Source organism: Carcharodon carcharias, chromosome 19 (genome assembly GCF_017639515.1).
Source record: "Carcharodon carcharias isolate sCarCar2 chromosome 19, sCarCar2.pri, whole genome shotgun sequence".
Taxonomy (NCBI): Eukaryota; Metazoa; Chordata; class Chondrichthyes; order Lamniformes; family Lamnidae; genus Carcharodon; species Carcharodon carcharias.
The window spans coordinates 3,711,097-3,723,411 of NC_054485.1; positions in this window are offsets into that span (position 1 = coordinate 3,711,097).

Genomic DNA, 12,315 nt, shown 5'->3' on the forward strand with positions numbered 1-12,315 from the left:
AACCAGTTCACGACCATCCACTCAGTCTGCCAAAGACATTGGGAACCTCATTGTAACACATCAGCACATCATTATTGGACCTGCCCACTGGAATCGTCCCCCCACCAGCCGCCCACACTGGATTGTTCGCCCACGTGAGCAGGGAAACCCGACGGTGTAGAACACATCTTGACAACTGTGCAGAAGTCCGGACTTAGCTGCCGGGGCTTTACTCACATCGTGATATCCGAGGAGCAGAAGGTGCTGGAGCCCGACACCAACAACACACCGGAGAACGTCCATGGCCGGCTGGGTGGATCCTCATGGACACGGCTCCACTGCAAAGCAGCTCACGGCAGTTAGATAGTCACTGTTGATGCTCACAATGGATGATGATTGGATGATGATCGAGTGGGTGGGAGAGGGAAGGCTAGGATGGGCTAGGAGAAGAAGATGTGTCGGGGAGGTGAAGTTGGGTGCGGGAGAATGAAGACATCAAGATAGGGTAAGGTTGGGAGGGGGAATGAAGGTGTCGGGGGGAAGGTTAGGAGGGGGAGGAAGGGGTAACCGGGGAATAGATGGCAACTGGGAATGTTGGTGTATGGGGGGTGGGGGTGGGTGGAAGGTGCAAGGGAAGGAGTGCGAGAGGGGAAGGTGTCCAGGGGAGGAAGGGGTGTGGGGAGGGGAGGATGTCCAGTTGTGGGGGGAGGGGCGTGGAGAGAGGTGGATGTCAAGGGGGAGGAAGGGGTGTGAAGAATGGAGGCAGTAAAGGTGGAGGAAGACTTAAGGGTGGAGGAAGGAGTTGAGAAGGGGGAAGGAGTAAATGTGGAGGAAAATGTGAGGGTGTCTGAGGGAATCAGGAAGGGGAGAGGTAGCAAGGCTGGAGGAAGGAGTCGGGAGGGGGGAGGGACTAAGGGTGGTGGAAGAAGTAGGGTGAGGAAAGAGTCAGGAAGGTGGAGGGGCTAAGCTGGGGTGAGTCCGGTAGGTGCAGGAGGACAGGGGGAGGCCAGAGTTCCATGGAGGGAAGGTGTTCTGACGGGGGAGGATTTCCAGGGGAAAAGGGGTTCTGGGGGAGAGGAGTTCCAGGGGGGAAGGGATGCGGAGGGGCAAAAGAGTGTGAAGAGGGGAAGAGGTGCGGAGGGTGGGGGATATGCAGGTGAACGTGCAAGGGAGGGGTTTGATAGGTTCATGACTGCCTTCTGTGGAGTGAACTGAGGGTGGACGTGGTATGAAGGAATAGCGAGAATGGCCGAGGGCAGAGTGAGGCAGTAGGATGGGAGGGTGAGTGTTCGACGATATTAGTAGAAGGGAAAGCGAGAGTGGTTGATGGGGACCAGGAAGCAGACATAGACCCTGGGGGTGGGGAGGAGGTTGGGGAGGTGACCGTGATGGGGGTGGGATTTTTGGGAAGGAGGGGAATGTGCACGTTCACCTGGACATCCCCGAAAGAAAAGGATTGGGGCTGGTAGTTCAGAGAGGGGATGTGGAATGTGAAGCCGGGGTGGGGTCAACTGGGATGGGGGAAAGGAAATTGGTGACTGGGGAAGGATAAAGGATGGGGGAGCGAAAGTAAAACTGAGTTAACACCATGCTGTCCAAATCAAAAGTGAAATGAGTCATGGTGGGTGAGACCAGGTGCTGTATGGGAGTATGAACAGTGGGAGGGCGGAGATGCAGCTCAGCTCAGATGGACAACAGAAAGAGAACCCCACAGGCAGCATTGAAAATGCTCAGTACGTTGAGATGGGTGTGGAACGTGAAGGATCCACGTGTGTGTGCGAGACTGTGCTTGGACGAGGCTCCGAAAGGCCCTGCCACACACACATTTTTTCTCCATAATCACTCGTGGGCCGGCTGCTCCCTCTGTGGTTACAGATCTTCTGGGCTGTTTATTTCCACCTCTCCACAGGAGGAGGAGTCTTCTTGGCCGCAGATGAGGATCTGGATGGAGCTGAGGGACTGGCTGACTGAGGGTGGATTCCTTGGCAGAGCTCCCTGTGAACTAAAGCAGACATAAGTGGTGCGTGGGCAGCAGAGTCAAAAGCAGGAGAGAGAGAGAGAGCACTCACAGTCACATTGAGAGAGGGATGATGTGGTCCAGGATCCTCACGTGGGTGTTCACTGCTGATATCACCATTGCCACAGGCAGGGTCCACTTCCTCACCAGTCAGTGTGATGGCACGATCCTCAGAGTGAGTGAGGGGCTAATGTAGGCCACCCCAATCTGGGACCTCTCCCTGCTGATGTAAACAGATGGAGACAGCAGGACACACGGCACTAAGTGGAATGTTTGTGTGGTCAGCGGAGCCATGAATGGGATGAGGATGCGAGCTCCAGAGGATATGAGCCTGATGGAGATGTGAGGGTGTGTGTGAGAGTTAGTGGTGTTGTCCCTTGAGGTGTGAGATCCCTGTGGGTATGTGATGGGTTTGGGAGAGTGTGAGTTGAGAGGGATGAGAAGGATGACTTACCCTGGCGGAACAGATGAGACCATTCATCCTGTAGCGGCACCGGGTGGCTGTCCCCTTTTGCAGGGCATTGGCGCTGACCACCACTGCTAACCACCTGCCAAGCCTAGTTGGTCATGCTGCTGCCCATCCTGTGGCCAGAGCGCGGGGGTAAAGGACATCGTGGTGGGCCTCCATACCATCCAAAAGGTTTTCCAGTGATACGTCGCTAAACCTGGGGGCTACATTCTTTTTGCCTCTCGTGGACATCTTCCCTGCAGTAGTTGTGGCCTGGAAGCACTGAGATGTGTGTGTGCGGCTGGACTTTAAACATGGTGCCCAGCTTGATGAAGTGGCGAGGTGATGGCGGGCAGGTGAACGAGAGCCCGTTCACCATGGAAAAGATGTGTTTCACAGGAAGGCATAAATGATGTGGCGGGTTTGGGACGATACAGCGTGAAAAACCACCATCATGGCCGGTAGGTAATACGTTGATTTACCCGGCTGCTACCACACTTAGTGCAAATCTGGGACAATTCCGCCCATGGTAGATCATGTAGTGGATGTCAATGTTGCTACAGGTTGGCACAAGAGGACATTTAAATAAAATATCACACTACAGAACTGTCCCCCGGGTCGCCTGTTAAGCATTAGGTTAGTGAACCATTCTTTGCTATTTTGTGTCTATGTATTACCTGCATTGATCCTTACGTGCAATATACAAATGTATGAAATTATAACCTGCGTTAATGATTGGAATTTAATTTGCATGAATATAAATGTAGAATTAAAAGCTGAAATATAAAATGTCAATTATATTAATTACCTCATGTTGGTGTAACACATGTTTCAATCACTAGACAGAGTTGGGTGCGAAATAGTTACATGTTGTTTCTTGTGCAATAGATTGTGGTAAATTGCTTCCCTCACTAGAAGCTTTGTATCGGTAGATCAGACAGCTGTGTCTGTTCCTTCCACTCAAATTTCTCTCATATTGCTCGCTTTTCCCTGTCATTATTCCTGAATTCAGAGCAAAAAAAACTGCAGTCTGCTGCTTGATTAACTGTTGCCTGCACTCTTAATCCCTTTGGGATCAATCAGGCTGTCGTCTACAGACACCATCAAGATAATTCGCTACCATCTGTAGTTTTCACGTGCTTCCTTGTTTTACACTAAAGTGCTGAAAATTGAACATAATGATAATTGTCAGGCATTTCTATGGTGCTCAGATTAGGAAGCTGAACTTTCAACGTTTTTAAAATCAATTCTGCTTCAAATTACGTTATTTCCCCGATATTCTCCTTGTTTCAGGAGTGGAGTTTGAATCGTGCTCGACGCTTTCCAGTGGGATTTGTGGGCTCTATAATAAAAGCCACCCTGGGGAAACTATGTCGCCTCAAACCATCTGAGAATGAATGCAGACAGCATGGTCAGAGACTTTACTCCTTCAGGGTCTGTTGGTTTATTGAGCTATCAGAGCGTCAGACAAGAACAGCAGAAGGTTTTCTTAAGATCCTTATTGATGGATATTTGAAGTCTCATTTACACCATGGGGATTTATGATGTTTTTATAAAAACTCCTAATTTTGTGCATCCAGAACCACTGCTGCTTTCCCTTAAATAATGATTCTGTTTAGTACTTTCATTCATCTGTAATTTCTTTTCACTTGAGGGTAAAATATGGACGATGTATATGTCCACACGTGTGTGTGTGTGTGTGTGTGAATGTGTGTGTGTGTAAAATGTCAGCTTTCTCAGCTTCTTAATGCTACAGTTCAATCTTGGGACGAATGTTTTCTTTTTGATCCTACCTCGATATAGTGGCCCCAAGTGTGGTGTTTGGATTCTGAAACACTGCTTGGTTTTTATAACTGAAAGACCTGCAGTTTAAAGGCCATGGTCCATGTTCCTCTAGTCATGTCGAAAGGACAACATATGAGGCCCAACACAATACTTGTCTGCATCATCCAACAATTGCATCAGGCCACACAATTGAAGATTCAATCCAGGTCTTTGCAGACTATGGACTGCACTAGGCAAATATTATGAGCAATATACAACAATGATCAAAGGATATAGGCCGATTTCTATAAATAAGTTAAGTCCATGGTGTGAGTTGAGATTTTAAACTTTTGTGCTTGTTTATAGGCTATCAGTGGATTGGAATAAATCAGAATGCATATGACTGTAAACTGAATTGCATTACATAGAGGATGCTCACTCTCTCGAACTCCCATTGATCAGTAAAATGACCCCAAAAGAGCTGGCAAACAAGTGGATTAGAATCTGAATGAAGATACAGGTGTGGAGATATTTTACAGAACAGACAGGAAACAGTCCAACCTACACTGCCTCCGATCCAAAACCAAAGCCATTCCAACATCAGCCATTGAGTTTCTGTGTGCAGATGGTGCTCGTGTGTGCACTCACTCAGAAGCTGAGCTCTGGGTCATATGAACCAGGAGCAGGAGTAGGCCATTCAGCCCCTTGAGCCTGCTCCGCCATTTAATAAGATCATGGCTGACCTGATAGTAACCTGAAATCTGCATCCCACCTACCCTCGATAACCTATCACCCCTTTGCTTACCAAGAATCTATCCACCTCTGCCTGAAAAATATTCAAAGACTCTGCTTCCACCACCTTTAGAGGAAGAGAGTTCCAAAGACTCACGACCCTCTGAGTGAAAAAATTTCACCTCATCTCTGTTTCAAATGGGCGACCCCTTATTTTTAAACAGTGACCCCCTAGTTCTAGATTCTCCCACAAGAGGAAACATCTTCTCCACATCCACCCTGGCTTTAGGGATGTCCTCAAAGCATCCTGAAGAGGTCAAACATCCCTGTCAACCCATGGGAGCCCCTGGGTTGTGATGACAAAACGGAGAAGGTTCATTCAGGAAGGCACTAAACACATCGAAAGGCATCATTGGGAACACGCAGAGATGGAGTCAAGGTGCTGGAGAAAGTGCACAAACCTCCCACAATTCATCTACCTGATCCCCCAAGCATCATCTGTCCTGGATGTGGCAGAGTCTGCAGATCTAACAATGGGTCTATCAGCCAAGTCAGAACCTATTGAACCAGAGTGGAAGAAAGTTATCTTTGATTCAAGGGACTGCCTAAGAAGAAGACATTTCCTCTTTCATGGTTCTGCTCTTCTGCTCTGACATGTACCACAGGTCCACCTGTTCAACTGCTGTTTGCTGTACAGACAGGTTCAGATAAATGATAATTGTTCAAATGTCTCAGAAACAGAGTTCAATATGAATTAATGTTCTAACTCCTCCCTAATAGAACTATAATTTACCACAGGACAACATTGTAAATGTTGAAGAATTATATATATATAAATTCAATAAATATTCTGTCTAACACATGCAACATTCCTTCAGTATCTAGTTCCCACAAATTCCAATTTATTATTTAATCCATATCATCATAAACATTGCTTAAGTGAATGTTGGTTATTTACCTATGAGAAACAGTTAACTGCTTTGGAGAGATCAAAGCTTTTATTCACCAAGCAATTTCAAAGTCAATGGGCAGAATCTTTCTGACATTGTTTTTAATTGGTATGGGACTATATCTGGGACGCAACCCCGATGGTGTCCGTGTCCTGAAAGCCTGTGCAATCTCTTAGAAGCGGTCAATAGATCATCTGGGAGACTGTCCATAACAGGGGCAGCAGGCAGGCTGCACAGACAGGGAGCGTCAATTGATGTGCTGAGGCTCGGAGCAGCCCCACAGGGAGAGTTGAGCAATGCCAACGTAGGTGGAGGACCACAAGGGTGCTTCGAGATGGAGGAAGATTTGTTGCCCCCAAGCCCTGCTCTGCCACCGGGTATCTGCTTCTAGCCACCTGCCAAGCTTCAGCCTCAGTGAAACCCATCTACCATCAGTAAGACCTGGTGGTGTCACCATTTGGCTCCTAAGTTGGCACTTAATTGATCTTAATTAGCTACCTGCGGCTGCTGGGCAGCAGGCGGTGTCAACCTGACCCCACCTGGTGTAGATTGCCCAATGCACAACTTTCCAAAATTCCCACCTGGTCTCCTGCCTCCAAAGGCATCTCCTAGCAGCTGATAAGACTCCACCTAAAGGATGGAATTTTCCATCCTGGAGATGAAGTGCATTGGCAGGTGGGAAATTCGGCATGATTCCCACCGGGCAGGGGGGCCAGATATTCCTGCCCGCTTTTCCACTTTCCAGTTCATTAATTGTGCATCTATGAGGAGCTCGTCGAATCCCGTGGCAGGGTGGGAGTGATTCATTCGCCCCGCCTTTACCTCATGGCGTCGAAGGTCCATAGTTACATGGCACCCGGACAGACATTCAGTCACTCTGAAGAAGAGTCATACAGACTCGAAACGTTAACTCTGTGTTTCTCTCCACAGACGCTGTTCGGCCTGTTGAGTTTTTCCAGCCTTTTCTGTTTTCGATTCAGTCACTGCAGTCCAGGTGTATTGTATCATTCACCTTCTCAAAAGACCCAAACCCTCTGCTCCACGGTTCAGTGTGGCCTCCCTGGGGATTCTCCTCCAGGCCGTCCAGGAAAGGTGGGAGGTCCTCTTTCTGGGGGGAAGGGAGCAGGAGGTTCTCCCACCCGACCACGCCGGCCGGGGAGGGGGTCACCAGGTTAACGCCGCCTGTGGCCATGAAGAAAGGGCTGTTGTGCAGTGCAGGAAAAGGATGAATGATCTGATGCGCTCCACCAGGGTAAGTGAACTCTCTCCTCACTCCAAGCTCATACTCTCATAAGGGCATCAGGCAGTCTAAAGGCAGAATTTTGCCCTCGTTGGGTGGGTGCAATGGGTGGGCCTTGGAGCAGTTGCGAAACTGGCTGCCGCCCGCAATCAGGCCCTGTCTGCCATTTTGCGCTGGCTGGTTGGCCAACTAACAGCTGCAGCGGTCAGCGCTGCCAGGGTGGGGGTGGGGGGGGTGCGGGAGGAGCCTGAGCGCGGAAGTCAGCGCCTGCGTGCGTGCGAGTTAAAGCTGCCTGAGGCACAGGGAGTTGCCTCAGGGAGCTGGAGATTTTTAACCATAAAAATAAAGATAGTTAAAATCATGAAAACGTGTCCCCTCATGTGACGCTGTCTGTCACGTGAGCAGGGATATGTTAAAAAGGCGTGGAAAAAGTTATTGGGCGGAAATCTTTGCTCGGTGGGCAGGGTGGGGGGGGTGTCGGACCTGCTCCAGCATGAAATGACTCGCGTGGATGTCGGCCGAGCGCGCTGATGTCATCGCGCAATCACACGATAGTTCGATCAAAAGGCCTGTTGTGGCTATTAAATAATCAATTAAACTAAATGTTTCACTACCCGCCCAACCTAACAGTTGGTGGGGGGGGTGGGGGTGAAAAGTCCAAGTGGCCTTTGCATTTTTTTGGAAACCTCATCCACGAGCGAGATGAGGTTTCCAAAAGTAAATAAAATAAAATGAAAGTTTTACAATTGAATTAATAACATGTCCCTGCTCATGTGACAGATTCACATGAAGGGACATGTTTTATTGTATTTTAATTTTCTTTATTTTATTTTACATGTCTCTCCATTTCCCTGAGGCAGCTCTGTGCCTCGGGGAGATTAGGAAGCGCTCGCTCACACGCGTGCACAAAGTTGGCGCTCAGACTGCTCGCCCTCCTCCCCAAACCGCACAGGCCGTGCTGAGTGCTGCCGCTTGTGTTTCACGTTGAGCGGGCCTTCACTGGCCCGGCCTGCATGAAATGGCAGTGGGGGGATGATCGTGGGCGGAGGTCTGCTTCCCGCCCTCGCCAGCTGAGGCTGCCCGCCAAGGGCAAAATTCTGCCCGTTATTTCTCTTAATCACTGGTCAAAACCGCATCCTGCCCGCGGATGAGCTTTCGCCAAAAATGCAAAGGCCGCTTGGCCTTTTCCCCCCACTCCCACCACCAAGTGAAGGATTAGGCATACAGTGAGAAATCCTACTCAATTCATTGATTAAGGGCCTTAATGGGTCTGCCAACCAAAATATCGCGTCGGGAAGCTCGCCTGACATCATCGCGCATCATTTTACACTCGCTTGGGCCAGGCGCACACCCAACCGACAAGAGAAAACTTCTGCCCCTAGGGTTAGAGTCCACAGGGATGTCAAACCAGAACCAGCATATTGGGCAGCAGCACTGAGTGTCTGCCCACCGCTTTAATGTCCTGCACAAAAGGCATCTTAATCCCTTACTGGGGAGGGCTCAGCACACACAGCAGGCACGCACGCTTCTGAAATACTCTTTCACCCACAGTGCTCACAGTCAATCCGTCTGTCTTTATGCAGGACAAGCTCACCCATAATTGGCGGGAGAGAGCGAAGATCGGAGGGGGCACCCCGGAGCTGAGCATAATCCGCCCCCCCCCCCAATGAGGAGCAGGCTGGCGAGGACAGAGATGGTTCCTGTGTGGTGGGTGAGATCAGACTCCTCTAACACACCCATGAGGCTCTCTGCAGAATACATCGGCCACACGCGGACAATGACTGAGTGACCTATAGTGTGAAGACCTGGCTAGTCAATCATTGGGCAGGATTGTCCCATCCTGCCCGTGACGGGTATCATGGCGGATGGGAATGGAAAATTGAGCGGGATCTAAAAGATCAGAACTCTGCTGGTGTGAAACCGATGTGCAATTCTCCTGATGGTGGGTTAATGCCGGGTCAGAAATCCCGCTGACTAGTGACGTGAGGCACTATTTGCATTCACTACCATCTCATGAATGGTCATTAAATTGACTGCTCACCAGAATCATGTGTCGCCTTCCAATCTTGCATCACGCCAACGGGAAACCACAGCGGTCAGTCTGAATCACACTTGAGAAATCGCGGCATGCGGCGGTCAGACCTCACTTCACTCGCAACTTCGGGGTGAGTGCAACGTTGGCAGCCTACCAGCCATAGAGCTGCGTCGATGTCATTGTGATGCCAGTGAAATATCCCACTGCCGGGGGTGGAGGGCAGGGTCCGCTCCCGGTGCTGCCACCACCGTCCTGAAGATTGAACCCGTTAATGGATAACGGTGAACGTAGGGACACCCACAATCTGTAACCAATAGCACCCGTGCAGCAGCACTCAGGCAGGGCTGAACATTTGCAAACCGGCATTTCAACCGGGATGGGATAGGGGGAGAAAGGATGACAAACACACAGGGGGCAAATGGGCAGGAAGGCATTGCAAGGGGTTGGGGGGAAGGGGAACGATGGAAGGCAGGGGGGCAAGAAGGCTTTGGAAGGGGATGGAAGAGGAGGGGAAATAATGGCAGGTAAAGGGGAGGGAAACTGGAGCCCGACAAGGGAAACTGAAATGCTGATAAACGAGAGGGTGGATGAGATATCACATGTATGAACAGGAGGGGATGCACACAGAATGCAGAATAGGAAAGTCGGGGGTGGGTGGGGGGGGTGGGGGTGGGTGTGGGGGTGGGGGTGGTGGGGGGTGTGTCAGTGTGGCATGAGGGGGGTGGGTCACACTGAGACTCCTAAAGTGGGTGATGGTTGGGAAGGGAGACAGTGCAGTGTTCAGTCATGAGGACAATGGGGAACTCTGTGAAAGTCAACGTCCTTGGTCTAGGGGCTAGAAGGCCGGAGTCAGAAAGTAGAGACAGCCCTGGGGCTCAGTGGACCTCACAGTCAAGAGTAAGAGAGTTGAGGCAGTCATGGGATGCAGCGGGCCCTGCCAAAGGGCTGTGCATCATACTTACACTGTATTCCCGCTCCAGGGAGGGGCAAGGGCTGTGTGCTCAGTTGGGATAACCCACAGCCTGTTGCGCTGGGCATTTTCACAGTCGTTGTCACGGGCTTGTCTGTCTCTGTACTGGGCTGCAGATGGGGTGATGGTTATGGGAGGCATCTACAGCCTGTATTTGGGGAAAGCATAGTAAAGCGGCAGAGGGTGGGGGGGATATGAAGCTTTCCGGGGGAGTGCGGTTCTCCCTGGTAGATGACCATGCACACAGCCTCTAGGTGGAGAGGGTACAGGTCTACATGGGGCAAGGGCACGTCAGCATCAATGGGCTCAGGGGGGTAGGGTTGACCAATAATGTTGACCAATAACGATGGGATCCAGTATTACTGGGGGAGGCTGGAGAATAACAGGAGGGAGCTGGTCTTGCTGTATCGGAGTTATGATGCGGTTATAAATCAAAAGTAGGAGTGGTTCTGCATGAAAGGGGTCTGAGGCAGTGTGGGAGGAGCTCCCTGCTGGACTAAGGGGCCCTTTTTGGGGGCGCATTCTAACTTGTTGGTGCCACAAGGTTAAAGTGGAGCCAGAGCTGAGAGAATGGAGGAAGACCTCCTTGAGGAGACAGCTATTGGAACCCATAAGAGAGAGAAGAGAGTTTTAGTTCATGAACAGGCAGATTACAAGATTGCACGTCACTCACTGTGAATGACAGGATGTGATGAGCTCATGGAGGTGTCGTCCGTAACAGGTTGGCTGGGACAAGCCGATTTCCCCTTCTCCACAGGAGTGACCCCTGTCCTCCCCAGCCAGCTCAGCAGCACGCTTCCCAAACTGGGTGAGAGGAACAATGTCAGCTGTCTCCTCCCCTCCAACCCCCGCTCTGGGATCTTTCATGTCTGTTGTTGGCCAGGTTGTCCTGGATGAAGACAAAAGAAAAGAATGTGATGAGAAGGGATGGAGCAGAGGTTGGGAACGATGTGTGCCCCTGTGTGTGTTGAGCAGGAAAGGCTGAAGATGGAGAGTGAGCAGCAAGATAGATGGGATAGTGGCGATGTGAAAGTTTCTCTGAGACAATGGGCAGAATTTTCCCAGAATTGCACTAAGTGCGGTAGCGGGTGGGTAACATGGCTGGTTTTCACACCGTATCTACCCCAGCCCATCTCATTATTTATGCGTTCCCAGGAAACACGGCGTTTCCATGGTGGGCAGGCTCTCATTCACCCGCTCGCCATCACCCCGCTGATGTATCACACCGGCCGTCATCTTTGGAAGGCAGTCACCAGCAAAACGCTCATCACCACCAGCTCACCACCGCTGTCTGGAAGACATGGCCAGCAAAGGCAAAAAGACTGCAGCCCCCACTTTAATGGCGGGTCCCTCGAGCGACTGCTGGATGCCGTGGAGGCGCAACAGGATGTGTCCTACCCCTGCTCTGGCTGCAGGATGGGCAGCAATGTCACCAATCCGGCTTGGGAGTCGGAGGGCAGCGGTGGTCAGTGTAAACGCCCAGCAGAGGAGGACAGACACCCAGTGCCGCAAGAGGATGAATGATCTCCTCTGTTCCCCAGGGTAAGTCACTCTTCTCATCACTCCCGACTCTCACACAGTGCTCACCCACACTCTCCACCAGAGACACACACCTCGCTGGGCCCTGGCTTTAGAGTAGCCTCGGGATCACAATCTGGTGAACACATTGCACTGTCTTATCCACAGCAGGTGGAGGCAGGGACTTCCCAGGTCCCCGGCACTCGGAGGAGCTGCTGGAGGCCAGAACGTTGCTGAGTCTGAACCAGATGAGGAGCCTCTGGACTCGGTCATGTCTCAGTTGCTGGAGCTGCAAAGGCAAGCTCGGGAACATCAGGAAGGGATGTCCGCTGCACTCCTCAGATTGCAAGGCACGATGGAGGAGTCCATCCAACTTCTGGCTGAGGTGATAGTGCCGGCATTGCAACACACTGAGGTCAACACTGGCAGGATGGTGGCTGCCATGGAGACCTAGGTACAGAATGTCACTCCTTGGTCCAGGATGTCACTCCTGCACTGCTGTGCTAACTCCATCACTGATACCATAGTTGGCCTCCAAAAGTGTGTACGTGAGAGGGGTGCTGGGCAGCTCGATCTCACTCGGGCTCCCATAGGGAGGAGGATCAGCAGGTGCACACTCCAGGCCCATCCACCCAGGTGGCTCTGGGAGCGTCTGGCACATC